At 40.1% G+C, this 27,584-nt stretch overlaps 1 long non-coding RNA gene across 2 annotated transcripts in view; it reads right to left on the bottom strand.

Annotated features, from left to right (window-relative positions):
* Nucleotides 1–2,450: 2,450 nt before the first annotated feature.
* LOC108298174 overlaps nucleotides 2,451–27,584 on the bottom strand; it is a 28,021-nt gene continuing 2,887 nt past the window's right edge. The window contains exons 2-5 of one of the 2 annotated variants that reach the window (XR_001822471.2): nucleotides 24,774–25,033; nucleotides 18,086–18,199; nucleotides 3,826–4,082; nucleotides 2,451–2,661 (exon numbers count right to left, since the gene is read on the bottom strand). This is a non-coding gene — a long non-coding RNA (uncharacterized LOC108298174). The remainder of the gene's footprint in view (nucleotides 2,662–3,825; nucleotides 4,083–18,085; nucleotides 18,200–24,773; nucleotides 25,034–27,584) is intronic. The other variant, XR_005198706.1, reaches the window with a different exon arrangement.

Here is a 27,584-nt window from a genome sequence, read left to right as displayed (position 1 = left end):
AAAGGGTTATTATCCACTTTGTTTCAGAGTCAAACCATGAACTGAATCCCTTCCCAAAGTTAGTTTGGCCTATACCCAGGAATGAGCAAGGACAGCTTAAAAGTTAGAAGCAAGATGGAGTCAGTTAGGTCTGATTTCTTTCACTGTCCTAATTTCCTCAGTTATAATTTATAATTTTGCAAAGGTGGTTTAAACCTAGTCAGCTCAGCCTTTCTTTTTAATCATCATCATCTGGAGCCTTCCCTGGTACAAAGAGAGTATTGAGTCCCTTCGTGAATGCATTTAGTCATTCATTTATTTAACAAATATTTATTAAGTGTCTACTGCCATATGGTGCCAGGCCTTGGACATACAGCAGGAAACAAATCCATACAGCCCCCACCTCATGTTGCCTGCAGCTCACTAGGCGAGGCAGGCATTGAGCTGGCGAGCACAGGGTACCCTGCGCTGTAGACATCAGAGTGAGATCCACATCCGGGCCTGCTGACGAGCTCTGCAGCCACGGACTTATCACTTCATCAGGGCTGCAAGATAAAATACAGGAGGTCCAGTTAAATGCGAATTTCCAATAGATGACAACTTTTAAAAATATAAGTATGTCTCCAGAATTGTCTTATCTAAAGTTCAACTTTTACTAGGGCTCTAATATTTTTATTTGCAAAATCTGGCAATATCACTACCCTTAATATCACTTTTTTCAGTTTCCACACCTATAAGATGGGGGAAATAGTATCTACTTACAGCAGTTACTGTTTAGATTACATGAAAATATGTATGTATCTGTGACTGGCAGGTAAATGTCACTTTCTCTCCTCTTCAAGTAGGATTTAACCAGGGGGTTAGGCCTGGCAGATGATGTGTCCGACCCAGTGGTCAAAATCAGGATTTTGTGTTAGTCCAGCCATCTCCCCAGGGTCTGGTAGTAGCTGCTGGTGGGGGTAACGCTGCTGTTTTCTGAGGCTAAGCCAGGGGATGAAGGAAATCTACAAGTTGAGACCTGACTTACAAAGAATCCAGGAACCAGCCAGTTAGCTGGGAGTGTGTGTCTGGCTGGGGATGCTTGTTAAGGATGTGCCAGGGTTCTACCTAAGACTCGCTGCATCAGAATGTCTAGGGAAGGACATGTCCTTTAAACAAAATCCCTGATAACTCTCTGGACCCTAAAGTTTGAGAAATGCTGGTCTGAGGATCAGGGAGGAATTGCTGTCTCTGGAGAGGCACGATCCCACAGGGTTGCTTTAGAATGTGGGCTCCTGGCCTGGATCCTGGAACAGAAAAACGACCCTGGTGGGAAACTGGGTGAAATGGGAAAAACGTTAGTAGTTTAGTTAATGGTATTGTGCCCTCATCAGTTTCTTAGTTTTGATCCTTGTGCCATGGTTACATAAGATGTTAACATGAGGGAGAGCTCAGTGACGGGCATATGGGAACTCTCTGTACTAATATCACTACTCTTGCGTAAATCTCAAATTAGTTCTAAATAAAAAGTTTTTTGATTTTTTTAAAGCCTGCCTTGGCTCAAAGCCTGCCTTGGACCTTTCCCCCGTTCCACTGTGCATCAGAGGCCCAGTGTGCATACTGACATTACTCCAGGCTGGAATTAGTTAAGCAAGTACAGGTAGCTGAGAGCCTCCCCTACCCCCAAATACACACCAGGTACCCGGAGAGCATTTACTTCTCCTCACTGCCATTCACACTGGGGCTTAAATGTCAACCCCAATGAATTACATTTTAATCTGTCTAAGTGATCAACCTGGCCAAGGCCCTAATTGGATGCCAGGCACACCCGCTGAAAGGCATGCATAATTCATCAGCTGGGAGGCTGTGGAAGGGCTTTCATCCTGGGCCAGGGAAGGGGAGGGAAGGGGAGAAAAGAGCAGTGGAGGCTAGTGGAGAAGGGAGGAGGGAGAAAAGAAAGGGGGAGGGCAAGGGAGATAACTGGAAGGAGAAAGGAGAGATGTTTGGGGAAGGGAAAAGCTGGACAGCAGTGGGCAACTTGGAAGGGAAGAGTTGGAGGAGAAATAGCAGGTGGGGTTGGAGGGCAGGGCAGGAAGAGGCCTGGAATATTTGATAATCACAATAACCACAAGTCTTTAAGCTCCACTAGGGGCCACCTCCTCCAGGAAGTCTTCATTCACACCCTCCAGCAAGCTTGGGCCCTTTTTCTCTCTCTCCCTTAGTGCTAGGATGCAACTCTGTTACACTTGGACTACTCACAGGTCCTATACTGTTTATGAAATCGTCTGTCCCTCTCCAGACCCTGGATTCTCTCCCCTTTGCATCATGTCTGACTTGATGATGGATCATCACTGCCTGGCAGAGTCCCTGTGCAGAGTATTGAATGGCTGAAGGATAGATTTCTAGTTCAGACAATACAAAGAAACTATCTTAATGCCTGTGTCCAATGGGTTCTTCTTACCCACTGCACAGACAAAACCAGACAGTGACACTGCAATAAAGAAACAGTTTAATAGACACAAGGCCAGCCACATCACATGGCAGACAGAGATATTACTCAAATCAATCTCTGAAAATTTGGAGGCTAGGGTTTTTCAAGGATAGTTTGGTAAGCCAGGGATTCTACTTCTGGGTGGGGGCCACAGGACAAGTTAGGTCAGGGAAGGTCCAGGTAGAGCCATCGGTAGTCAGAAATGCAGAAACCTGAAAAGATAGCTCAAATGGCCAATTTTAAGATCTACAATAGCGATGTTCTCCGCAGGAGTAATTGGGAAAGTTGCATATCTTGTGACTTCCGGAATAATGACTGGTAATGGTTTATGTCTACGCCTTAGCAGAATTCTGGCTCCTCACATCCTCATAACCTCGTGGCCGTTCATTAACTTTAGAAAGGTAGTTGAGTTTTGGGGAAGGCCTGTTATCATTTATACTATAAACTAAATGTTTCCTGAAGTTAGCTTGGACTAAGCCCAAGAATGAGTGAAGACAGGCAGCCTGTGAGACTAGAAGCAAGATGGAGTCAACCATGTCAGATTTCTCTTATAATTTTGCAAAAGTGATTTCATTAACTAATTAACCCAAATAGGATGTAAACCACATGAGCCCCCTGGCTCTGCCATCAAACTTGCTTCAGCTATGTCAATCAAGTTCCCTAACGCCACCCTCTACTCAGCCCTTTGTCTTCTTCTCCTGCCTCCCATCTCCAGAGACCACAGGAAAGTAAACAGTTTTAGTGGGATTGAAAAGGAAAGTCCATATTTTTTGGACACACCTCCTAATGCCTATTCAGGAACACAATTACCTCCCTGCTCCCTGCTTTCCCCAGTTCTCTCCAACTGGGCTTCTCTTCCACTCCAGCTGCTGGTCCAGGTTGCCAACCAACTCCCTGTAGTCAAAGTCAATGGCCACTTCTCAGAGGTATTGACCTTAACTGAACTCACACAGCACAGACTTCTCTCCTTGACACAATTTTCTCCCGACTCCTGACACCACACCCTTCTGCTCTTCTTCCTTCCACCTTGGCATCTTCATGCACATTTGCTTTGCTAAATTTCCCTCCTTTGGCCAAACCTGAATGCTGGCAAGCCCAAGGCTCACTCCTCAGAGCTCTGCTCTCCTCTGATCACTGTTCCTACTTTAATCACCTTATCCAGTTCCATGGTTTTAAGTGCCATCAAATACTAAAGATTCCTAAAGACTTACTCCACCTTTGACCTCTCCCTTAAGCTCCAAGCACAAATATTCATTTGAATGTCTGTACTGATTATCTATTGCTGTATCACAAATTACCCCCCAAATTTAGTGGTTTAAAACAACAACACTTTTTATGTCACATTTTCTGTAAATGAGAAATCTGGTGCCACTTACCTGGGTGCTTCTAGCTGACGTTCTGCCATGAGATTATGGTCAAGCTACTGGATGGAGCTGCAATCTCATCTGAAGGTGTAACCAAAGGAAAATTTGCTTCCAGACTCTCCCATGTGGTTGTTGGCAGGGTTCTGTTCCTGGTAGGTCATTGGGCCAAGGATCTCAGTTCCTCACTGGCCATTGGCCACAGGCCTTTTCCAGTTCCTTGCCATATGGGTATCTCAACAGGCAGCTAACAGAGGGGCAACTGCCCTGCTCTGGGGCAAGAGAATGAGAGAGCAAGAAAGAGTACCCAAAACAGAAGTCATGGGTGTAAGCTAATCTCAGGTTCCATCACCTCTGCCAAATTCTGCTTGCTAGGAGTTTGTAATTAAATCCAGCCCACAGTCAAGGATAGGGAGTTACAGAGGGCATGAACAGCAGGACACAGGGGTCACTGAGGCCATCTTAAACATACATATCAAATGAAGTATGTCCATAACAGAACTGTTTTTCTCCATCCCAAACTTCTCCCTCAAGTTTCTCCTATCATAAGAAATAATGTACTAGCATTGTCATAATTGTGCTGTCAACTGGATAAGATGAAACTGTAGCTCTCAGAATCCCCCTGTTGCATGGTTCTGGGAGAGAGTTGGCCAAAATAGGAACTTGCACAAGCTTTGGAAGGTAGGAAGTAAAGCAGCAGTTGGCATTCTTGAAAGCTCATCATAGTCAGATATGCTGATGGGCAGGCACAGAAGTACCTGGAGCATCTCTGCTTGTCCCCATGCTCTTCTGTTCTGTGCCCAGCTTGCCTTTCTAATGGCAGGTCTTGCTGACCAACATCTGCCTAAGGCCCACCTCCAGAGGCATGGCTGTAGGCCCAGAGAGGTGCACGCTGCACAGAGGCAGCAGTATTCCAACACCTTCTCCACGATCTCTCACGGCCTTACCTTGGTGGCTGGATGTGCTGGGTTTCTTTTTCTTAAATATGTCCAGCTACTGCTCCAACTATAATAAATCCTTCATTCCATAATAATCATAATGCTGGCTCCCTCTTATCTCAATTGAAATGTCTCTTCCCCAGAGAGACCTTTCTTGAATTTATGTCCCTGTCTATGTTCTAGTCCTCCCATACCATTCAACTCTGAAAGAAACAATCATCAGTTAATCCTTATCCACTTCTTACCATTTCCCACATATGGCACTATATACCTTAATTGTGCTACCGCAGATCATTGTAACATCACTCTTATAATAAAGGGTGTGTCTATTCCTATTTTTAATTGTGAAATGAGGGCACAAAGAGGTGAAGTTATTTGCCCAGGAGCTTACAGATAAGCAACCAAATCGATAGTAATAAGGGAGTCTAAACCCACTTCTGCCTGACTTCTAACACATTCTTCTCATCACATTATAATGCTTCCCCATGTCTGAAACTGGAGTTGGGAGTTTCTTAGCCTATCAATCTCAGGGACTTCATTTGTAAACCACAGGCACCTCAGAGAATGATTATGAGCATTAAAGGTACTTAGCAAACTTTTATCCCTTCCCACTTCCCCACCCCTACCTAAAAATCTCAAAATCCAGATCAAGTATCTCTACCAGGGTGGGTCTTCAGAGTGTAATCAAGGTCTAAGCAGAGGATCCATGGGCCTATCACATCTTATGGGGCAGATTTCATCCTTGAGCCTTAGAAGCACCCTGCAGGACCCCCTACCTACCCCACTCCACCTCTCTAATGGGTAGAGACCCAACTCTCCATCACATAGAGTCAGTCACAGAAGGCTGAGGGCTGGGCACCAAGCCTTCTGTTGGGCAATGTTTCCCTGCACAGGCTGAGTCACTTCCAGGGCACAGGCTCCCTTCCTTCATGGCCTTCACCAGCTTTTTCTGTCAGGCCCTCAAGATCTACCTGAAACGCTTCTGAGCTTTGTGCAATATGTTAACACACATAGTCAGAGAAACAGACTCACAATTTGGCAGATCAAAGGGCTATGGAGAAGCTAGAGACACTTGGGTGTCACTGCGATTAGTTTCATGTCCATTGCCTGCTGGTTAAAGCCTGAGGTCTTCACCTACCACCCAGAGTTCTCTGGAATCTGCCTTTAGCCAGGATTTCCTACCCAAATGATTCTATCTGCTCTTTTCCTCAGAAAGGGCAGACTCTTTTCGCTCCTTCGACTCTCAGCTTAGAACCCTGCACCCTCCTGGTGACCTTTCCTTGTCTCTTTACCTGCTTTCTACCCTTGTTCAAAGGCACATGTTAAAGCCACTAGCCATATACAGATGAAACAACCTTTGCAAATGATTTTCTTTTAAGATTTAGAAAAATCACTACTTTTAAAAGATCAATTTATACATTCCAAAAATGTTTTCCCATCTGTTGTCTCATTTTATCTACCAAAAATTATTAGGTGGGTTGGACATAAACCAACTCAACTGTAGAATTGTGAAAAGAATCAAAACTGGTACATTTGAGCCCCTTCTCTTTGTCTGGCAGTGTGCCAATCACTTTCCATGAGTTAAATACAGTGTGTCCTTCCAAAAGTCCTGAAAGGCAGCTTTATTTATTACCCCCATTCTCCAGAAGAGAAAGCTAAGGTTTAGAAATATTTAAGAATGCCTGAGAGTTCCAGTTCCAAAATGGTAGCATAGAAGCAAGCTAGTTTCACATACTTCCACCACCCTTCCCACCAACAGAAAATCAAAAAGAAATACATAGTGCCAAGATTATCATCAGAAATAACCCAGCACTCAAAGATGAAGATGAAACAGTTTTGAGGGCTGCAGGGAAGCGAAAAAACTCCAAGAAAACAGTAAAAGAATTGGACTCTCACATCCATGATGCCCTTCCCCTCATTCTGCCCAGCAGCAAGTATGCCGAAAATTGTTCTCCAACTCACTGTTTCCATACAGCAAAAGGTGAGATTGAGAAGAGCAACCAACTTCTCCACCATCTTGGGTTCTCTGGCAGGAGACCTCTCTCTACCTTAACTCATAGAAAGCATCACAAGCGTCTGAGAGGAGAACCATCCCTGAGGAGAGGCAGAGAAAAGGGGGAGGCAGTACCTACAACAGCATCACACTGCAGGAGATTTGTACCACAGCTCTTCTGGGAATGAATCCCTAGTCAGCCTTCCTGCACTGCTGAGGTATCACCTTTAAAATCTCCCTGTCAGGAAGGGCAGTGCTTAGATCATTTATTAGAGCCAAGGCAAACCTGGGCTTAAGGTACTACCTAGAGTTGAAAATGAGTCAGTGGCCTAGTGGTGAACAATCTCTAAACAAATATATCCAATAAAAACGAAAACAAGCCAACCAGGGAAGACAGAAACAAATAATCCTTCAATACAAAGACATAAACATACATCCATAAGAAGCAACTGCAAACAGGGAACCATGATCTCCTCAAATGGACAAAGCAAGGAACCAGCAACTGACCCTAAAGAGATGGTGGAATGTTATCTCTTTCACCAAAAATTCAAAACAGTAGTTTTAAGGAAACTCAGTGATCTCCAAGAAAACACAGAAAAGCAATTCAGAAACTTATCAGAGAAACTTAACAAAGAGACTGAAAAAAATTGTAAAAACCAAAAAGAAATCTTGGAACTGGGAACTATGTTTACTGAACTCAAAAACTCATTAGAAGCTCTCAACAACAGAATGGATCAAGCAAAGGAAAGATGAGTGAGCTTGAAGATAAGCTTTTGAAAATACACAGTCAGAGGAGAAAGAAAGAATGAAAAGCAATAAAGATTATCTACAAGATGTAAAAAGTTACATCAAAAGGCCAAATCTGAGAATTCTTAGTATTCAAAGAGAGTTCAACAAGAGTGAGAGATAAAAAGCCTTACTCAAACAAACAAAAAAAGAAACTTCCCAAAACTTGAGAAAGAGACAAATTTCTATGTATCGGAAGGTCAGAAAATAAATACCAGAAAGATCTGACCTAAGTAAGACTATGCCAAGGCATATATAATTAAACTCTCAAAGGTCAAGGACAAAGAGAAGATCCCAAAAGCAATAAAAGAAAATAAGCAAATATTATATAAAGGAGCCTCAATTTGTCTAGCAACAGACTTGTCAATGGAAATCCTACAGGCCAGGAGGAAAAGGAATTAAACTCTGAAGTGCTGAAAGAAAAAAAACTGTCACTCAAAATTACTGCATTCAGCGAAGCTGTTCTTCAAATATGAAGGAGAGATAGTCTTTCCCAGACAAACAAAAGCTGAGAGAATTCACTACCACCAGACCCATCAGACAAGAAGTACTAAGAGAAGTTCTTCAATGTGAAAGTAAAAAAAATAAATAAATAAAAATTAAAAAAAATTAAAATTAAAATTAAAGTGCAAAAAAAAAATTGAAGGCATAAAAGTTACAGGTAAAATTAAGTACACAGACAAACCCAGGACCCTCTAATACTGTAATTACGGTGTGCAATCCACTCATAACTCTAGTATGGAGGCCAAAAGACAGATACATCAAAACAATAATAGCTACAGCAAATTGTTAAGAAATGGGTGATATGAAAATATGTAAGTTGAGACAAATAAAAGTCAAAATGGGAGAGGGAGTAAAGTGTAGGTTTAAAAATTTTTTTTTGTTTCTATTCTTTTCTTTGTGATCTAAGATAAGTTGTCATGTCCTTATAATAACTTGTTATATCTATATGATGTTTTTTGTAAGCTTCATGATAACCACAATGTAAAAACTTATAATAGATTCACTAAAAATAAAAAGCAATGAATTAAAACATACTACCAGAGAATCACTTAACCACAAAGAAAGACAGGAAGAAAGGAAGAGAAGAGTTACAAAGCAACCAGAAAACAAGCAACAAAATGTCAATAGTAAACCCTTACTAAATAATAACGCTGAATATTATCCCTGAATGTACGTGGATTCAGTTCCTAATTAAAAGACATAGTGGCTGAATGAATAAAGAAACAAGACTCAACTATGTGCTGCCTATAAGAAAACCTATAAAGACACAGACACTAAAAGTGAAAGGGTGGAAAATGATAATCCATGCAACCAGAAGCCAGAAAGGAGCAGAAGTAGTTATACTTATATCAGAAAAAATCGACTTCAAATCAAAAACTGTGAAAAGAGACAAAAACGGTCATCACATAATGATAAAGGGTCCAATTCAGTAAAAGGATATAACAATTACAAATACCTATGCACCCAATACCAGAGCTTCCAAAGAAATAAAGGGCATTCCAACTGGAAAGAAAGAAGTCAAACTATCCTTATTCACAGATGACATGGTCTTATACTTAGAAAAATCTAAAGAATGCGCCAAAAACGGTTAGAACGAATAAAAAAATTCAGTAAAGTTGCAGGATACAAAATCAACATACAAAAATCAGTAGCAATGACATATGCCAGTAGCAAACAATATGAAAAAGAGATCGAGAAAGCAATCCTATTTGCATTAGCTACAAAGAATATAAAATACCTAGTAATCAATTTAATCAAATAAGTGAAAAATCTATACAAAAAAAACTATAAAACACTAATGAAAGAAATTGAAGCAGACACAAACAAAAAAGAAAGATATTCCAAGCTCATGGATTTAAAAAATTAATAGTGTTAAAATGACCATATTACTCAAAGCAATTTATAGATTCAATGCAATCCCTATTGAAATACCAATGATAGTCTTTACAGAAATAGGAAAAAAATTCTAAAATTTATCTGGAACCACAGAAGACCCTTAATAGCCAAAGCAGTCCTGAGCAGAAAGAACAAAGCTGGAGGCATCATATTACCTGACTTCAAAATTTATTTCAAAGTGATTGTAACCAAATCAGTGTGCTACTGGCATAAGGACAGACAAATACACCAATGGAACAGAATAGGGAACACAGATACAAATTAAACACATTTAAAAACAATGAATGATGCTGGGAAAACTGGATATCTACATGCAGAAGAATGAAACTAGACCTCTATCGCTTACCATATACAAAAATCAAATCAAAATGGATTAAAGACTTAAATCTAAGACCTGAAACTTTGAAACTACTGGAAGAAAACATTGAAGAAACTCTACAGGACATTGGTCTGGGCAAAGATTTTTTTGTGTAAGACCTCAAAAGCACAAGCAACCAAAGCAAAGATAGACAAATAGAATTATATTAAGTTAAAAAGCTTCTGCACAGCAAAAGAAATGATCAGCAAAGTGAAGAGACAACCCACAGCATGAGAAAATGTTTGTAAACTCCCAACTGACAACAGATTAATAATCAGAATATATAAGGAGCTCGAACAATTCAATAGCAAATAAACATGGGCAAATAAAAAATGGGCAAATGATCTGAGTAGACATTTCCAAAAGAAGACATACAAATGGCCAACAAGTATATAAAAAACAATGTTCAACATCAGTAATCATCAGAGAAATGCAAATCAAAATAACAATGAGATACCATATCACTCCAGTTAAAATGGCTTTTATCAAAAAGACAGGCAAAAATGGATACTGGCAAGAATGCAGAGAAAGGAGAACTCTCGTACACTGTTGGTGGAAATGTAAATTAGCACAGCCATTATGGAGAACAGTTTGGAGTTTCCTCAAAAAACTAAAAATAAAACTACCATATGACTCAGCAATTCAACTACTGGGTCTATATCCAAAACAAAGCAAATCAATATGTCCAAAAAAAACTGCACTCCCATATTTATTGCAGCAGTATTTACAACAGTCAAAATAAAGAATCAACCAAACTGCCCATCAATGAATAAATGGATAAAGAAAATAAATGGACAAAGAAAAAAATATATATCTCTCTCTTATTTTCTAATTGTATATATACATATATCTATGTATCATAGATATATAAATATATATATATATATACATATAGATATATGTATATATACACACACATATATATATACACACACACACAATGGAATATTTTTCAGCCATAAGAAAGAATAAAATCTTGTCATTTGCAGCAGCATGGAGAGAACTGGACATCATTATGTCAAGTGAAATAATCCAAGCACAGAAAGACAAATATCACATGTGAAATGGGACTTAATCAAACTAAAAAGCCTCTGAACAATAGAAGAAATAATCAGCTGTATAAATAGACAACCTAAAGAATAGGAGAAAATATTTCCAAACTATACATCTGACAAGGGACTAGTATCTAGAATCCACAAGAAACTCAAACAAATCACTCATACGTGGGAGATAAACAAGGCAGGCAATGGTAGAGAGGAGAAGAAGAACGAAGAGAAGTTGATTAATGGGTACAAATACATGCTTTGATAGAAGAAATAAGACCTAGGGTTAGCTAGATCACTAGGGTGACTATAGTTTATAACATTCTATCATTACATTTTTAAATAGCAAGAAGATGTGAATTGTAATAGTTCTAGAATGAAGAAAAAAATATTTAAGGTGATGGGTATGCCAAGTACAATGATTTGATACTTACAAATTATATGAATATATTAAACTATCACAAGTACCCCAAAACTATGTACATCTTTATGTACAATTTTTTTAAAGAATAGAAAAAAAAGGAATACATCTGTTCATTGTCCTTCAACTAATAAGCATGAAGGGACTGCAATAAAAGTGTAAAAATGGAATTAAAAGATAAAAATTAAAAATATAAACTTTATTTCTCAACATAAGATGCATCAAGTCCAAGACATTTTTATAAGCAATGATGTCAGCCATTTGGTCCATCCCTGAAGAACTGAGGGTCCTTGCAACTTAACCATGTCAATGAAGTCACTTTTACATTTTTAACTGAAGAAAAATGAGCGCCCTTTACAAATTTTTTAAGATTAGTAAATACAATAAGTCACAAGAGGCCAAATTAGATAAATGCCTCATGGTTCCTCATCAAAACTCTGGCAAAATTACCATTGTTTAACGAGAGAAATGAGCAGGAACGTTGTCATGCTGGAGAAGGACTCTCTGGTGAAGCTCTTCTGAGCACTTTTGCTAAAGCTTTGGCTTTCTCTAAACATTACCATAATAAGTAGATGTTATTATTCTTTGGCTTTCAAGAATGTCAACATGCAAACTGCTGTGAGAAGCCCAAAAAACTGTTGCCATGACCTTTGCTCTTGACCAGTCTGCTTTTGCTTTGACTCAACCACATCCACCTCTTGGTAGCTATTGCTTTGATGGTACGTTGTCTTTAGGATTGTACTGGTAAAAAGCCATGAAGGTGGAAGGATGGGAGGGGGATAAGGGACAAAAAAAATCCCCTATTGTGTATAATGTACCAGTTCGGGTGACAGGTACACTAAAAACCCAGACTTCATCACTATACATTCATTCATGTAACCAAAAACCACTTGTACCCCTAAAGCTATTGAAATTTGTTTAAAAGATGCTCAACCTTCATCTTAATAAGAAGTAAACATCAGTTTTTAAGAAATAAAATAAAATTTCCATTGAGACTCTGCTCTTGCCTATAGCTGATCTGTGTGCAACAGTTTTGACACCCAATGTAAAGTTTCCTCAAATTTTTTCAGTCAGAATTTGGTAAGCTAAACCAGTTGAGATGTCTATGGTGTTGGCTGTTGATTTTGCTGTTAATCATTAGCCCTCTTCAATGCCTTTCGCCATCCCCTGCTTTCTGATATGCTTCTGACCTGACCTTGTCTTGGCAACCCTATCTGTGTCCCCAGGACTCAGGTCCCACGTGACTCTGACCTCACATCATGGGAAGGTCTTCTAGCCTGTGTCCAAGGCCCTAGATGGATGTCCAGTCCATCTGGACATCTGGTTCCTCCCAGCTGCAGCCTGCAGATGCTTCCCACTCTCCTGGGAAAATGGCTCCCCAACAGCCTCGTCAAGGGAGGTGGACACTTGGCTCACAAGCCTGGCTGGCAGCCACGCAGAACTTCCCCCTTGCACCCCCTCCTCAGAATCCCCCAGAAGAGGGGGGAGCATCATTCCTGCCCCGCCACATTCAGACAATCTGGTCGCATCTCTCATCTGCACCCCAACCCCATGACTCCCTACATCCACACTGGCCCCTCTGAGCCTCCACATCCACAGACCAAGTCATCACTTCAAAATCAGAGTGCTTCCAAATTAGGGCCAGGCACAAAATTTATGGAGCCACCCTAAATACTCAGCAATCAAGATAAATACTATTTTCATACACTATTATTAAATGAATGCAAAATATGTCCATGATGAACAAAATAGCAAAAATTTACACGAAGACAGAATCCGACAGGGCGTAAATTGGGTTGAAGAAAGTGAGGTTGAGTCATGAAAGTGTAGGATTAAATGCTGTCTTTATTGAAAATGTTGGTATTTTGCCACAATTGAATTTTTTTTGCATTACTTTGAAATTTTCTAAAATATTGCAGAAACATACTGTCTATCTTAAATACTGATTTTTGGCCCCCAATTCAGTTCTGAGGCTGAAGTTAGAACCTTGCTCTCCTGACCTTAATTTCAGTTCTGTAAAATCCAGTTGTGGTCCTCTCACCAACCTCCTTGGCCCCAGCAGTGGCTCCCCGATATTGTCAGGATATGGGCAAAACTCTATGTTCTCTAGGTCCTCATGGTTGGTTGGGTCTCTGTCCAACTCTTTGTTCCAGTCACTAATGGTCAGATGGAACACACCCATGTAGCCATAAGGATTGTTAGAATATTGAAAATACTTCCTCATCTCAAGCACACCTACACCAAATGTCCCCTCACATCCTCCCTCCTCCTGCAGGACCGTCAGAAACCCCCACCATTCAGCAACCAAAGGACCAATGTCTGACTAACTTGATTCCCTAGGCTCTGCCCATGCAGTATTTTCAATAGTCCCCTGTCCAGCTTCATCCTTTGCCAGGCTCCTCTCCCTGCTCCAGCCACACCAGCCTTTGCCCTGTCTCTCTGAATAATGCTGTTCCCTCTGCCTGGCACTTGCTACCTTCCCCTCTCTGCCCAGTTATCTCTGACTCATCCTTCAGATCTCCCCCAAGTGGCACTACTGCAAGGAGTTATCATAAGAGAGGGTCTATTATAAAAGCCAGTTTCATTCTGTGTTTTGCACTCCTTAGCCATGTGATGCCCTATGCCACCTTGGGACTCTGCAGAGAGTCCCCACCAGCTAGAAGGCCCTCACCAGAAGCAGCACCTTGATTTTGGACTTCCCAGCCTCCAGAACTGTCACAGGCTTTTCTGACTTCCTTTCGAATGACTCTCTTCATGCTGTGTGCTACTTCTGTTGTTCTAATCACAGCTGTAATTTTACATTGTTTGTGTGATTTTTTTAAAATAAGTTTTCCAGTGCTAAACCACAGGCTTCGTGAAAATAGAGAAACTGGGCCTGTCTTTGTTTCATCTCCAGTGCCTATCAAAGTACTGATACATAGACACACACTAGGTCTGTTCCCTTGAGAAGGGGAGTAAAGGAGATGCATAGGAGCCATTTATAGAATATGGCTTAAGTCAGACAAACAAAATACATCCTACTTCAAGATCATGGTGCCTAAAATCACACCACCAGTATGATTCTGTAAGGCTGGGCATTTTTGGTGAATTACCAGATTAAGCCCAAAGCCCCATTTTCCATATGGAGAAATCAAAGCCCAGGGAGATGAAATGAGTTATCCGAGGCCATACAGTAACTAGTGACAGAACCAGGGTTCTTGACTCCTATTTCAGTGCTTTTTCCACTCCACCCTCTGCTACTCTCTCTTCATCCCAGGAATTACTTCCATGTCCAAAGTTCTCTACTGTAAATATTCTTCCTTCTCATTCCCTTTCTACAGTCTTCTGCAGTCTATTAGACAGTAATGGAGTTGAGAGCCATGGAGAAGAGAAATCTATGCAGCCAATGAGGAACAGATATAAGATCCTTTAACCAAAGGTCCTCCACCTCACCATGATACCCAGAAGGAATTACCTTAAGTCTGTTCTGCTACAAAACTCTTGAACTCAGTCAATGACAACCTACTGATGCGAGGCCAAGTGCAATCTTCTTAGAGTGACATGACAGGTCTTGGGTGATCTGGCCCTTGCTCTATTTTCACCCCATCTCTTACTGTTGCAACTCATATCCTGCATTGCTGTCATTCTAGACTGGCCTTAACCCTATTTTCACCCCTCTGATCCTTTATGCATGGCACTTCTACTTTCTAAAAGACCCTTCTCTTAATTTATCAGGCTAATTAACAGCCCTCAGTCCTTTTGAGGCCTGCCTCATGCATCCCCTTTTCCAGGAAGCTCTTCCAACCTTCCCTTAAATTAGGTTAGACTGGGTTGCAAGCCTACTGAACCATGACTCCTGGCCTCTCGCTACTCAACCATGAGATTCCTGAGGACAGAGACCTTGCCTTGGGCACTGCTGTACCTCTCATGATGAATTATGTGATGCTTATGAGGTATCTACCATGTGTGGCTGCCATGTTGCACGTTTGCCCCCTCTGAAACTTATGTTGAAACCCAATCACCAATGTCACATTATGAAGAGGTGGAACTTTTAAGAGGTAATTGGGTCATGAGGGCTATGCCTTCATAAATGGATTAATCCACTCAAGGATTAATGAATAAAATTGATTGATGGGTTATCACAGGAGTGGGTTGGTTATCACAAGAGTGTGTCTATTATAAAAGCCAGTTTTGTTCTCTCTCATGCAATTCCTATCCATGTGATGCCCTGTGCCACCTCAGGACTCTGCAGAGTCTCCACCAGCAAGAAGGCCCTCACCAGATGCAACCCGTTGATTTTGAACTTCCCAGCCTCCAAAATTGAAAGAAATAAATTTGTTTTTTTTTTTTAATAAATGACCCAGTCTCAGATATTCAGTTATAACAACAGAAAATAGACTAAGACACTGGTGATACAATGATGAATAGAGGCCTCTCTTCTTGTGGAGTTTACTTTCCAGTGGGTGAGACAGAGAGTAAATATCTTAGTTAATTAGTTAGTTCATTTGTTCATTCATTAAATTATAAATTGTTATTAGTGTTTAAAATAAATAGTGTAATGACAGCAAGTAATGACAGAAAATAATGGGGAGGAGGGTGAGCAATGCTGGATAGAGTCATCAGCGAGGCCTCTCTCAACAGATGATATCTAGGCTGAGACCTGAAGTTTAGAAAGGAGCCAGCCATGAGACCAACTAGGCAGAGGAAATGCACAGGCAAATACCCTGAAAAGAAAGAGCTTGTTGAGTCTTAGGCAGAGTAAAAAAGGCTCAGTGAGCTGGGGGCTGATGAGATGAGGTTCAAGAGGAAGGCAGGAACCATATCACACAGCAACTCAGATAAGTGCAACAAGAAGCCATTAAAGAACTTTGATCTGGCTGCTGTGTGAAGAATGAATTTGGGGGATACAAAGCTAGTAGTAGGGGCATTAATTAGTTGACTATTCCTTGAAATATCTGGGCACCCCATGGCCCAGTCGAGTTGACACATAAAAATTAATCATCACATTCATCTTAGAATACCATTTCTTCTCCTTCCATATATCAAAAGTCAAGCCATCCTTCAAGGCCCAGTAAAGAACCACCTCTTCCTTGAAGTCTTCCACCACACTCCTTTTCCCTCTGAGTTCTACATCATTTTTAAACTTTACTTATACTCAACCTCAGAGTCTCTGGGTAGATGTCTGTGTGTAGCTTCTTTGCCAGTGCATTCTTCCATGAACTCTTCTGATGATGTTTCATTGATTAATGCTTTTATTGGCATATTCTTTCTTCCATACATGCTCCATCTAGCCCTTCTGGCAATGTATGCAATATGAGAGCTAGGCATGCCTTCCAACTGTCTCATCACAAAGTTATAAGAAATCGAAGTTAATAAACAGGAAGCAACATATAAAAACATTGAGTCAAAGAGATGACACACAAATCTGAAATTTCCATTGCTGCCAAAATCCCAATCTGTAAATGGGTCTTTCACGGTCACCAAAGTAGGGAGCCCATGAGCCCATGTTCTCAGGCCTGCCTTCCTCCTGACTTCAGTTCAGCATTCTCTGATGTGGTGCTTCAGTTGTCACTCCTCCTTGGAGCCTCTGTCACCTCTAATCTTCCCAGCACTCCAGTAAGCATGCTGTTATTTCTGGACCACCCTCAGCAGTATGCCTAATTTCCCATGGTACCTAGAAATCTACTTTCCATGTCTCAAAGAATTAATGGAAGACAAAGAATTCATGGAGAGACTTGGGGTTTGCCTTGCACAATGCCATCTTTGCAGCTCTGCAATCCCACATCTTCTCCTGCCATGTGTGTTTGTATGAAGCACTTTCTGGAAAATCCATTTGAGAATCCACGAGAATCTCTGCACAGTCAGATAATTCCCCTCCCACACCCTTCTGGCCATGATGCTCTTTATATCAAAGCACCTATAAGCTGGAAGGTAGGGTCATCCTATGGTGTATCTTTTTTATTGGACCCAAGCATACATTGGGTTTCCCCAGCTGGCCCTAAGTCTGAGGGTCAGTTCTTAGTCCTATCGTTTCTTGTGTCTCCCTGACTTTTAGTAGTAGGTGCTCCTCTAATCCCTGCTAATCATTGAGTGATACCAATCCAGATCAGAGAATTAGTTAATTCAGGGGAGGGATGCTTTTTGAGAGTAGATAATAGGCTGCTAGAGACTTCCAACAGCCAAAATAGTTTTTATTTTAGGTGACAGAAGTCACTTAAAGCTGAGGAGCCCTTTAATGAGGAAAACATTTTTGAGCATCCATTAAATATATTGTACTGTAACATTTACTGATTGCTTACCATGTGTAAGACATCATCTCATATGCTTCATATATATCCATACATATTAAACAATTTAATCCTGAAAACAACTCTAATGAGGAAGCATTATAATTATACTTCCTTGACAGATGAGGAAACTGAGGCACACAGCTGTTACGTACAGCAGCAAATGGCCTGCAGGAGACCAGGCAGATACATGACACTATTACAAAGAGCAGAGTAAGACAAAGACCACAAGAAAAAAAACCAGAGTAGAGTTCTCTCACCTGGAATTTCCATGTATGCTTTGCCTACCTGGAGAACATAACATGTCCTTCAAGACCCAACTAAAGATATTTGCATTTTAGTATAGGCATCTCTAACCCCTGCCCCCAGCAGAGCTGACTGCATCCTTCATTGCCCCCTCCTGCTGAGACATAGCATTGGCCCAGCCCCAATCACCCTACATGATGACTGCTTCCATGTCTTCCTCCCTCACTGGGCCATGAGCTCTCCTGGAGGGCAGGACAGATTGTCCCTTTTCAAGGCCTTTTCAGCACCAGCCCTTGTTGATGATACAGCAGTAAAGCAGGCTTACCTGAAGGCCTCCATTCTGAAGTGACCTGTGACTTCCACTCACATTCCATTGCCCACAGCAAGCAGCATGCTTCTGGTTGCATTCCACACCTCAGACTTTGCCTGGTGAAACTCACTACGCCAAAAAAAAAAAAAAAAAAAAAAAAAACATGGGGACGGGGACTGACAGTTGGATGAGTGACAAACAGGTGGAGGATGGCCAAGCCAAGTGGGCACGTTATATTCACACCTGGGACCCCTGCAAAGAGGCACTTCAGGGAATGTAGTAAAGCCATAAGTGAGATCTGGATGGTGTGGGCTGTGGTGAGAGCCTTTGGAACACAGAAGAAGGAACCCATGCTGAAGTATAATTCTTCTTGTTATGTTAATTCCCCACCTGACCTTGGACAGAACCCTTTCCAAAAAGAGTCCTCTTTCTCTCCACTGGAAAAATATTAGGCTACAAGCTTAAGGGTCCTCTTTCTCTCCATTGGAATAATATTAGGCTACAAGCTTACTGTCTCATAGTTCAAAGATTCCATATTCTTGACAACCATGCCAGGCACCTGCTTCATCTATGTGCCAAAATGATATCTATCCCCTAGTTTAGGATCCTGAGGAATTTTAGCGAATTTGCCAAATAGATAGAGAAATAGAGAGTTTTCCTTTCCCATCTTTAAAAGTCATCTTTTATTCTACACACAATTTTCTCCTTTTTGAATATTGAGTTCCAAGAATGAATAAGCCATATCATCTCCAAGTTTCCAGAAATGTAGATTCCATGGAGCGAGGGAAAGAAAGAATGAACCATCTTTTCCCTTTCGTCACAGGAAGCTGCAGCACATTTCTAAAGTAAGATGGGCTTCTAATTATTAAAAATAAACCCTGGCCCACAGCCTGATTTGCACATTAATGTAGCCAGCAGATGCAGACTTGCAAACATGCTCTCTGGCTCCATACTGAGACCCAGCTTCTCTGCCCACTTGTCATGCTGAGATTCTCTAAGGACAACCATTTCTGTTTGGAGAACCATGAAATCAGCTAATTGCTCTCTCAAGGAAGGGGATGGTGCCCTGAGGCTTAAGGGGGCAATGGGTCCCTAGAATCTGACAGAGGAAGTTAAGGAGAATGAAAGGAAACTTAAGATATGTAGATATGTATTAATACTCTTTTAATATTAAGTAGCAGAAACATCAAGTGATGCTGGCTAATGCAGAGGAAGTTGGTGGCAGGGGTTGTAACTGTTTTGTTTTGTTTTGTTTTGTTCATGTACCTGAAATGTCTAGAATGTGGAAGATGACTACTAGCTTCAGGAATTACTGGATCTGTGTATTTAAGCAAGCTCATCAGGAGTTTGTCTTTCTCTTTCTTAGCTCACTTTCCTCAATGTGCTCTTTTACTCTCAGGCAACCTCTTCTCAAGCTGTGACAAGATTTCATTCCCGTAGATAAATAACCCCAGTGAAGAGAAATTCTGTTTCCTACTAGTTTCCACAAAAGTCTCAGAAATAACCCTGTACAATGTAAATCACATGCTCATTCCTCAACCAATCATTGCAGCCCTGAGATAGAATACATTAACTGGTCAGATCAGAGCACACGGAAGTAGGGTTGAGGTCCACCCCCCTCACATCTCATGAACTGAGAGTACTAAGAGGTAGTTCCCCAAAGAAAAAAACAACTTTAAAACCTGGACTAAATATATGCACCATTCTGAGGACTCTGTGTAGTAAATATTAACAGGTAGATAGGGAAGTAAGACCAGAACTCGAAGTACCATTGAATGTTGTGAATTCTTTTTTCCCCTCTGTTTTACTAGGACCAGAACATGACATGGCCTGATACCTTGACGTGGTCATTAATATGAATAGAGAGCTCTAGGAGACACTCTATAGTTCTGGGTCAAGAAGTAGGAAAAGGAACTCATACTCTCAGATAGGAATAAACTGAAAAACACCATCAACAAGTAAGACCTTACTGACATTTATGGAATACCCTCATCCAATAAAAGCAACATATAACTTTTTTTTAAGTGCATATTAAATATTCGCCAAGATAGATCATGATCCTGAGTCGTAAAACAAGCTTTAACCAATTTAAAATAATTGAAATTATACAAATTATGTTCTCAAACTATAATGGAATTAAACTAGAAACCAATAAGAGAAAAAGAAGAGGAAAATATCTAAATGCTAACATATTAAGCAACACACTTCTAAGTAATTCATAGGTCAAAAAAGAAGTCTCAAGAAATATGAGAAAATACATGAACTGAATGAAAATAAAAATACAGTCTATCAAAATTTGCAAGTTGCATCTAAAATTAAGTGTTTAGATGAAAAATGTATAATATTAAATCCTTATATTGGTTAAAAAAGAAAGAAAAAAAAAGATCTCAAATCAGTCATCTCAGTTTCTACCACAAGAAACTAGAAAAAGAAGAGTAAAACAAAACCAAAGTAAGCAGGAGAAAGAAGGCAGTAAAAGTAATGCAGAATCAATGAGATTGAAGCAGAAAGACTATAGAGAAACTTAATCAAGCCAAAGGTGTTTTTTTAATAATTGAAGAAATTAAAATGTTTCTAGCAAGACTGACAGAGCAAAAAGAGAGAAGATACAAATTATTAATATCAGGAATGAAAGAGATACGGATCCTGTGGCCATTAAAAAATAATAAGGAAATACTACAAGTATAATACATATAAATTCAGAAACTTAGATAAAATAGAACAATTCTTGGAAACCACAAAAAAAGAAAACTTATCCAAGATGAAATGAATGAACTACCTAAATAGTCCTATAAATATTAAAGAAATTGAATCTATCTTTAAAAACCTTCCCAAAAAAAGTCATTTCCAGGCCAGATACCTTTACTGGAAAATTCTACAAAATATTTAAAGAAGAAAAAAGCATTAATTCTACACAATTTCTTTCAGAAAATAGAAGTGAAGGAAGCATAGACCCACTCATTTCATGAAGCCAGTATACCAAAAACATACAAAAATAGGAACAAACAAAAAACTGCAGACTAATATCCTGTATAAACATAAAAGCAAAATTTCTCAACAAAATAATAGCAACCAAATTTTAAAAAACACGCACACAACCAACTGGAATTTGTAGCAGTAAATAAGGCTAATTCAATATTTAAAAATCAATCAATGTAATCTACTATAGTAAAATTTTAAAAGGCAAAATACATCATCATATGTAATCCAGAAAATGGATTTGACAAAAAGCAACAATTCATAACGAAAACTCTCCATAAACTTGAGATAGAAGAAAACATTCTCAATCTGATAAAGAACAAATGTAAAAAGTCTATGGCCAACATTCTACTTAATAGTAAATTGTGAATGTTTTTCTTATCAGATTGGGAGCAAGGCATGGATTAATTCTCACTGCTTCTTTTTAATATTGTACAGGAAGGCCTATCTATTTGCAATAAGCAGAGAAAATATTCAAAAGGCATGCAGATTAGAAAAGAAGAAATAAAACCTTCTATTTGTAGATGACATAGATTTCTATACAGAAAGTACCAAGGAATCTATAAAACCTTCTAAAACTAATACATGAGTTTAGCAAGATTGCAAGGCAACCCATATAATCAATCATATTGCTATATATTAGCAACGTATAATTGGAAAACAAAATTTTAAAACAATGTCGTTCACAATACCCCTCCAAAAAATGAAATACTTATATAAAATCTGTATGCTGAAAACTACACAAAATGCTTATGAAAGAAGTTAAAGAAGACCTCAATAAATGGAGAGATATACCATGTTCATGGATTGCAAGACTCACCTAGTTAAAATGTCAGTTCTTCCCAAAATGATCTACAGATTAAACACCATTCCAATAAAAATCCCAGGAGGATTTTTTTTAAATATTGACAAGTTGACTTTGAAAAATATATGGACATGGAAAAGAGCTAAAATAGTCAAAACAATTTTGAAAAAAGAATTACAAAGTTGGAGCATTTACACTACCTGATTGTAAGATTTCCTACAAAGCTTCAGTAATCCAGATAGTGTGGTGTCAGCAAAAGGAGAGGCACATAGATAGCATAAGTGAGTTTCTTGAGGTGATCAAATTGTTCTATATTCTGATTGTGGTAGTGGTTGCACAAACCTATACCAGAATTCAAAGTCATAGAACCGTACATCCTTCCAAAAGTCAATGTTACTGTCTTATATTTTTAAAATAAAAAAAAATTTTAGACCTTTTAATTGAAAAATAAAATTTCCAAGGTATTAAATCAGTTCACTGGGGAAAAGAAAATGTTTTTAACAAAATGTACTGAAACAATTGTTTATCCATATGGAAATAAATGAATTTCAACTCTATCTTCATTCCATACACAAGCATAATTTAAGACAGATCATAGACTTAAGCATAAAAGTGAAAACAATAAAGCTTCTAGAATAAAACACAAAAGAATAGTTTTTGCATTCTTAGATTAGACAAAGATTTCCTAGGACATTAAAAAGCACTAAGCATAATGAAAGCAATAGATAACTTGAACTTAAATTTTTTAAATCCCTGCTTATGAAAAGACATCATTAAGAAAATGAATAGGAAAAAAAATAGTAGAGAAGTTTTTGCCACATTCATATCTGACAAATGACTTGTGTATAATGTATAAAGAATTCCTACAAATCAATAATAAAATGACAAGCTAATTTTTTTAACTTGACAAATAAAAGATACTTCACAGAGGAAGACATACATACAGCTGATAAGAAAGGGTACTTAACATCAGTGCAAATTTTAACTACAATGAGATACTGTTCTATGCTCACTAGAATGACTACTCTAACAATACAAAATGTGGAACCTATGCACTGTCTGGAACTCTGCTGTGTCACTGTTGGGAATTTAAAATGGTATAACCATTTGGATATCTGTTCAGCAGCTTCTACTAAAGTTACACATGCATGTATTGTATGCTGCAACATTCCACTCCTATTTCAACAGAAATGGGTTCATATGTGCACTTAAAATGTGGAAGAGAATACTAATTGCAGTCTTAATCATAATATCAAAACTGGAAATAACTCAATTGTTTGCAACAGTAAAATAGATAAACAAATAGTGGTATGTCCATAAAATAAAATACTATTCAGCAGCAGTAAAGGAAAAAACAACCTGGATGAATCTCAAAAACATTACAGTGGGCAACAGAAGCCAGGCACGTAATAGTACATACTGGTTGAGTTTGTTCATGTCAAGTTCTAGAACACACAAAACTAAGCAAAGGTGATAGAAATCAGAATAGTGGTTGCCTGCAGGCTTGGAAGGTTGGCTACAAATGAGTCCAAGGGAACTTCCTGGAGGGATGTCAATACTTTGTATCTTGTTTTGGATAATGGCTTCACAGCTGATTACAATTTTCCAAACTCATGAAATTAAACATTTAAGAGTTGTGCATTTCTATTGTACATAAATTTTTACCTCAATTTAGTTAAAGAAAAAAAACATTTATAAATGTAGCACTTGACTTTCTACAAACCACTTCCACACCCATTTCCCTATTCCCTCCATGTGATCTTCTCATCAACCCTAGGCAGTAGGAAGATCAGGATTATTGTAGGAATGAATAATCTATGAGAGAGCAGAATGAGGAAGTGATTCCCAAGGTCACACACAGAGCAAGCTCTTGCCGAGCAGGGACTAAAGCCCAGGTGTTAGGACTCCACAGCCAGTGCTCCTTATGCAATGTCTTACTTTTAAATGCCCTCTCCCTTTCTCTCAGGCATTGCAGAGATCCCCAGGGGCACAGTAAATGTCAGCTTCCTCAATTCTCACCACATTAATCTCTTTTGCATATTCAAATTCTCCCTAAGATTTCATTGAAAAGTGAATTACTGATATTACGGATGCTAAAACAAACATATATACCAAGGGGCTTCTCTTTTCCTTTGCATACCTTTGTGGTATAATTTGGGAGATATTAGAGATACTGCCCTCTCCAGCTACCCCATGCGAATACTCCACCCTCAGCCACACTCAAAGTGAATTTTTCGTCCTGCCTTTAAATCTCAATCTCATTCATCATCACCAATTTTCACTCTGGGCCAAAAACAGTTATATCTGTTTGAAACAGTGCAGGCTCCAAGCACCAGCTATTATACCAGAGTACATAGAACAGAAAAGACAGGCTGGAGAGGAAGGACTTTAACCACAGTGTGATGTCAGCCTAGTCATTCCCCCTCTCAGAGACTCAGTTTTCCCATCTTTCATACAAAGGATCTGGACCAGATAAGCTTTAACTGAGTATACTGTAAGAGGATCACCAATGATACTGAAGCTATGAATATACAGACTACGAAGAATTAGGCTTCGATTCTTATATAGTCCCAACAGCAGACTTAAAGCCAGAAGAACTTTGATTTCTTGAAGTTGATAACTGAATGATTCTCCCAATAGAGATCCCCATTCGTATATTAATCTCATCCAAAGACATCCTCCACTCATCAACCATCCCCTCATTGGGCCTCAAAACAGATGCAATCCCCAGATGCTTAAATCAAACTACCTTGACCGCCACATGACCAGGCCTTTACTACAGACAATAGTAAAGAGCTGGAGGGACAGTATTCATCTTCTTCTGAAACCTCCCATGTGAGTATTATCAGCCGAGATATCCCAAGTGAAGATTCTCTTTCCAGAGAAAAGTTGCAAGTCATTGAGCTGAAGGGGACTCACCTCCATGCAGAGACGTGACCAAGACCTCCAGGATTAATCATCTTCCATTCCCTGTTCAAGGAGACTTTAAAGGACCCGACAACCTCTCTGTATTACTTCTGGGCTAAGAAATTGTATTGTGAAGGCTTGGGCTTCAGTCCTGGATCCATTAATAACTGACAATACAACTTTGAACAAGACCCCTCTCCTTTAGGGACTTGTCGCCTCACCGTAAAATGGAGTTAATGGCCCCTGACGACCTCCTGGATTGTTGAGAAGATCTAATGAAGTAAAAGGTAAGAACATGCCTTGAACAGAATAAACTCTCTACCACCATTGGGGGCTCTCATCTTCTGGGAGACGGAAGCCAGGGGCATCCTCTAGTCCCTGTGGTGCGGACCAACCTTTTTTCCCCATGACTGTGCAGTGCCACTCGGACCACTAGATGGCGGTAGCTGTCACTTGCCAATTCTGGAAAAAAGGGTGTGGGAGAGCCAGGGGCCCGCCTGCTTTACAAAAACTAGGCCAAAGCCAGCTCGTTACATCACTTCTGATCCAAGCAGCCAGTTCAGTCTGGATTTTTCCTTATTGCAGGCGACAATGCAAAAAACTTCCAGGCTTCTGCGCATTTCAATGCTAATTGTTCGGCCTGAAACCAGTCTTTAACTCCCAGGGATTGCTCCTGCAGGCTCTGTCCCATCTTCCCTGGGTACAGGCTTCTCTACCTAGGTTCTCCTACTGCCATCTCCGGCTGCCCCATGCTAATACCCCACCCTCAGCCACACTCGAAGTGAATTTCTCATCCTGTCTTTAAATCTCAATCTCATTCATCAGGCACTTATTGATATCTACTTGTGTGCAGAGGCCTGCACCAGGGGCCATGCTGGGGTAAGTGGGACCCAGACCCTGCCCTCAAGGGAAAGAAGGGGGCTACAGACTACATGAGTTCACATCCGCCTCTGCTTCTCACTTGCTATGCGTGATTTGAACCAGTCACTCAAGTTTTCTTCAATTTTCTTCATTTTAAAATGGGGTTAATAATAGGCTTGTTTTGTTTATTAAATGGGTTCATACTGGCCAGTTCTTTGACTTGGAAGGGGGTCTAGCGCTTCATAAGCAATAATCATTTATTGAGCACCTACTAGGGGCAGGTACATTATCTGATTTAATAGCCATATTAATGTCTCAGAAAAATTAAGCCATTTGCACAAGGTTGTTCAGTGAATCAAAAGTAAAGTCAGCATTTGAACCTGGTCTGTCTGACTCCAGGAGCACCGCCTTCAGCTGTTCTTACAGAAAATCAGCAGCTAAACAAATGTTTTGAGGGACCTGCAGACGACACTACCAGTTCCAGTCCCAGCAGCACAGCTGCAAATTGGGCATCCTAAACCTGCCATTCAGGTCTCAGTGATCTTGTCCTGGATTTAGCTCTAGCACTAACTGGGGCTCTGTGATCTGGGAAAAGACCCCTCCTTGGGACTCAATTTATTCACCTATAAAACAAGGCAGCTTGATAGATCAGTATTTTCCAAACATGTCTACTTGTCAAAATCAAGTGTGGTCTTTCTTGATAGTATGAAATTTTGGGCTCCATTTCAGATCTGCTAAAATAGAATCTCCAGAGGAAGGGTCTGCAGATCTATTTTTGACAAATGATTCAGAGGATTCTTAGGATCAGGAAAGTTAGGAAAGCATCCTAGTCCCAGATGATCTTAGCAATTCTCCCAGCTCCTACCATCACTCAGTCCGGCTCTGGATCTGCCTCCCTACAGACCCATCATGAACACTGCAGTCCCTCTCCCTATGCCCCAGGATTTGAGCCCCCTGAGCAGTTCCCCACCCTGCATGGATTTGAAAGCTCCTTCCTCTCTGTAAGGCACTTAGGTTCTTAAGGGAGCTAAAGCTATTTAAATAATGAATGGAATTTACAGTAGCAATTGGAATTCACTTAAGCAATAGAAACAACGATTGCAGTAAAGTCTCCTTAAAAATCTTTCCATCGGGTTAGAAGGAAGATAAAGTAACTTCTCCCTTGACTTTCCTAACATGTAAATCAGGATATTTTGATGAGACTCAATTCTAAATTTCTGCAATGTCCATTTGAAAGGTGTAATGTTCACTGTCAGAATAACAGTGCCCTGCTGCCCCAGTCTGATACACCCAGAAGCCGTAGGTCGAACCACATTTCAGGCCAAGGGCAGCTCCTGTGTCCTGGTGGGGAGCCTTGTGAAAAAAAAATGGAAAAGAAGCCAGCCCCAGCTCCATTCTACCAGCTCATACCATAAATCCTCTCGATCCTTGTTCTTCCTGTTTGCAGAGTCATCAAATGGCACAACTGCACAATATTGGCTGCCCATTTTCCCCTCTTTCTGTTGCAGTCTCTCAGTTCTTGCAAGCAGTTGATCTCACTAACCTGAAACAGACCTGAAATTCTCACTGTTAGGCCATGCCCTTGGGCTAAGGGAATGTTTTCTGGAAGAGTATGTACCTTGAGCTGAGTTTTGGAAGACTGGTGTATTAGTCAGCTCCTGCCATAATAATGCCACATAACAAAGCACCCCAGTACTCAGTGCTTATAGCATTGTTATTCCCACTCATACATATATGGGTTAGCTGGGGCAGCTCTGCTGATCTCGCCTGAGCTTGACTGAGTTTGGCTCTGGCCTTGAGTTTGATCCAGGTACTCCAGGTATCTCTCAGTTCTTCTCAGACCCACTGGGCTAGCCAAGACATGTTTCTCATTGTGATGGAAGAAGCCAAGAGGGCAAGCTCACCACCCAAGTTTATTTCAAGCTGCTGCTGACTTCACAGCTGCTCATATCCCATTGACCA

Source organism: Cebus imitator, unplaced genomic scaffold, assembly GCF_001604975.1.
Source record: "Cebus imitator isolate Cc_AM_T3 unplaced genomic scaffold, Cebus_imitator-1.0 Scaffold905, whole genome shotgun sequence".
Taxonomy (NCBI): Eukaryota; Metazoa; Chordata; class Mammalia; order Primates; family Cebidae; genus Cebus; species Cebus imitator.
This window is presented reverse-complemented; position numbering and strand designations above follow the sequence as displayed.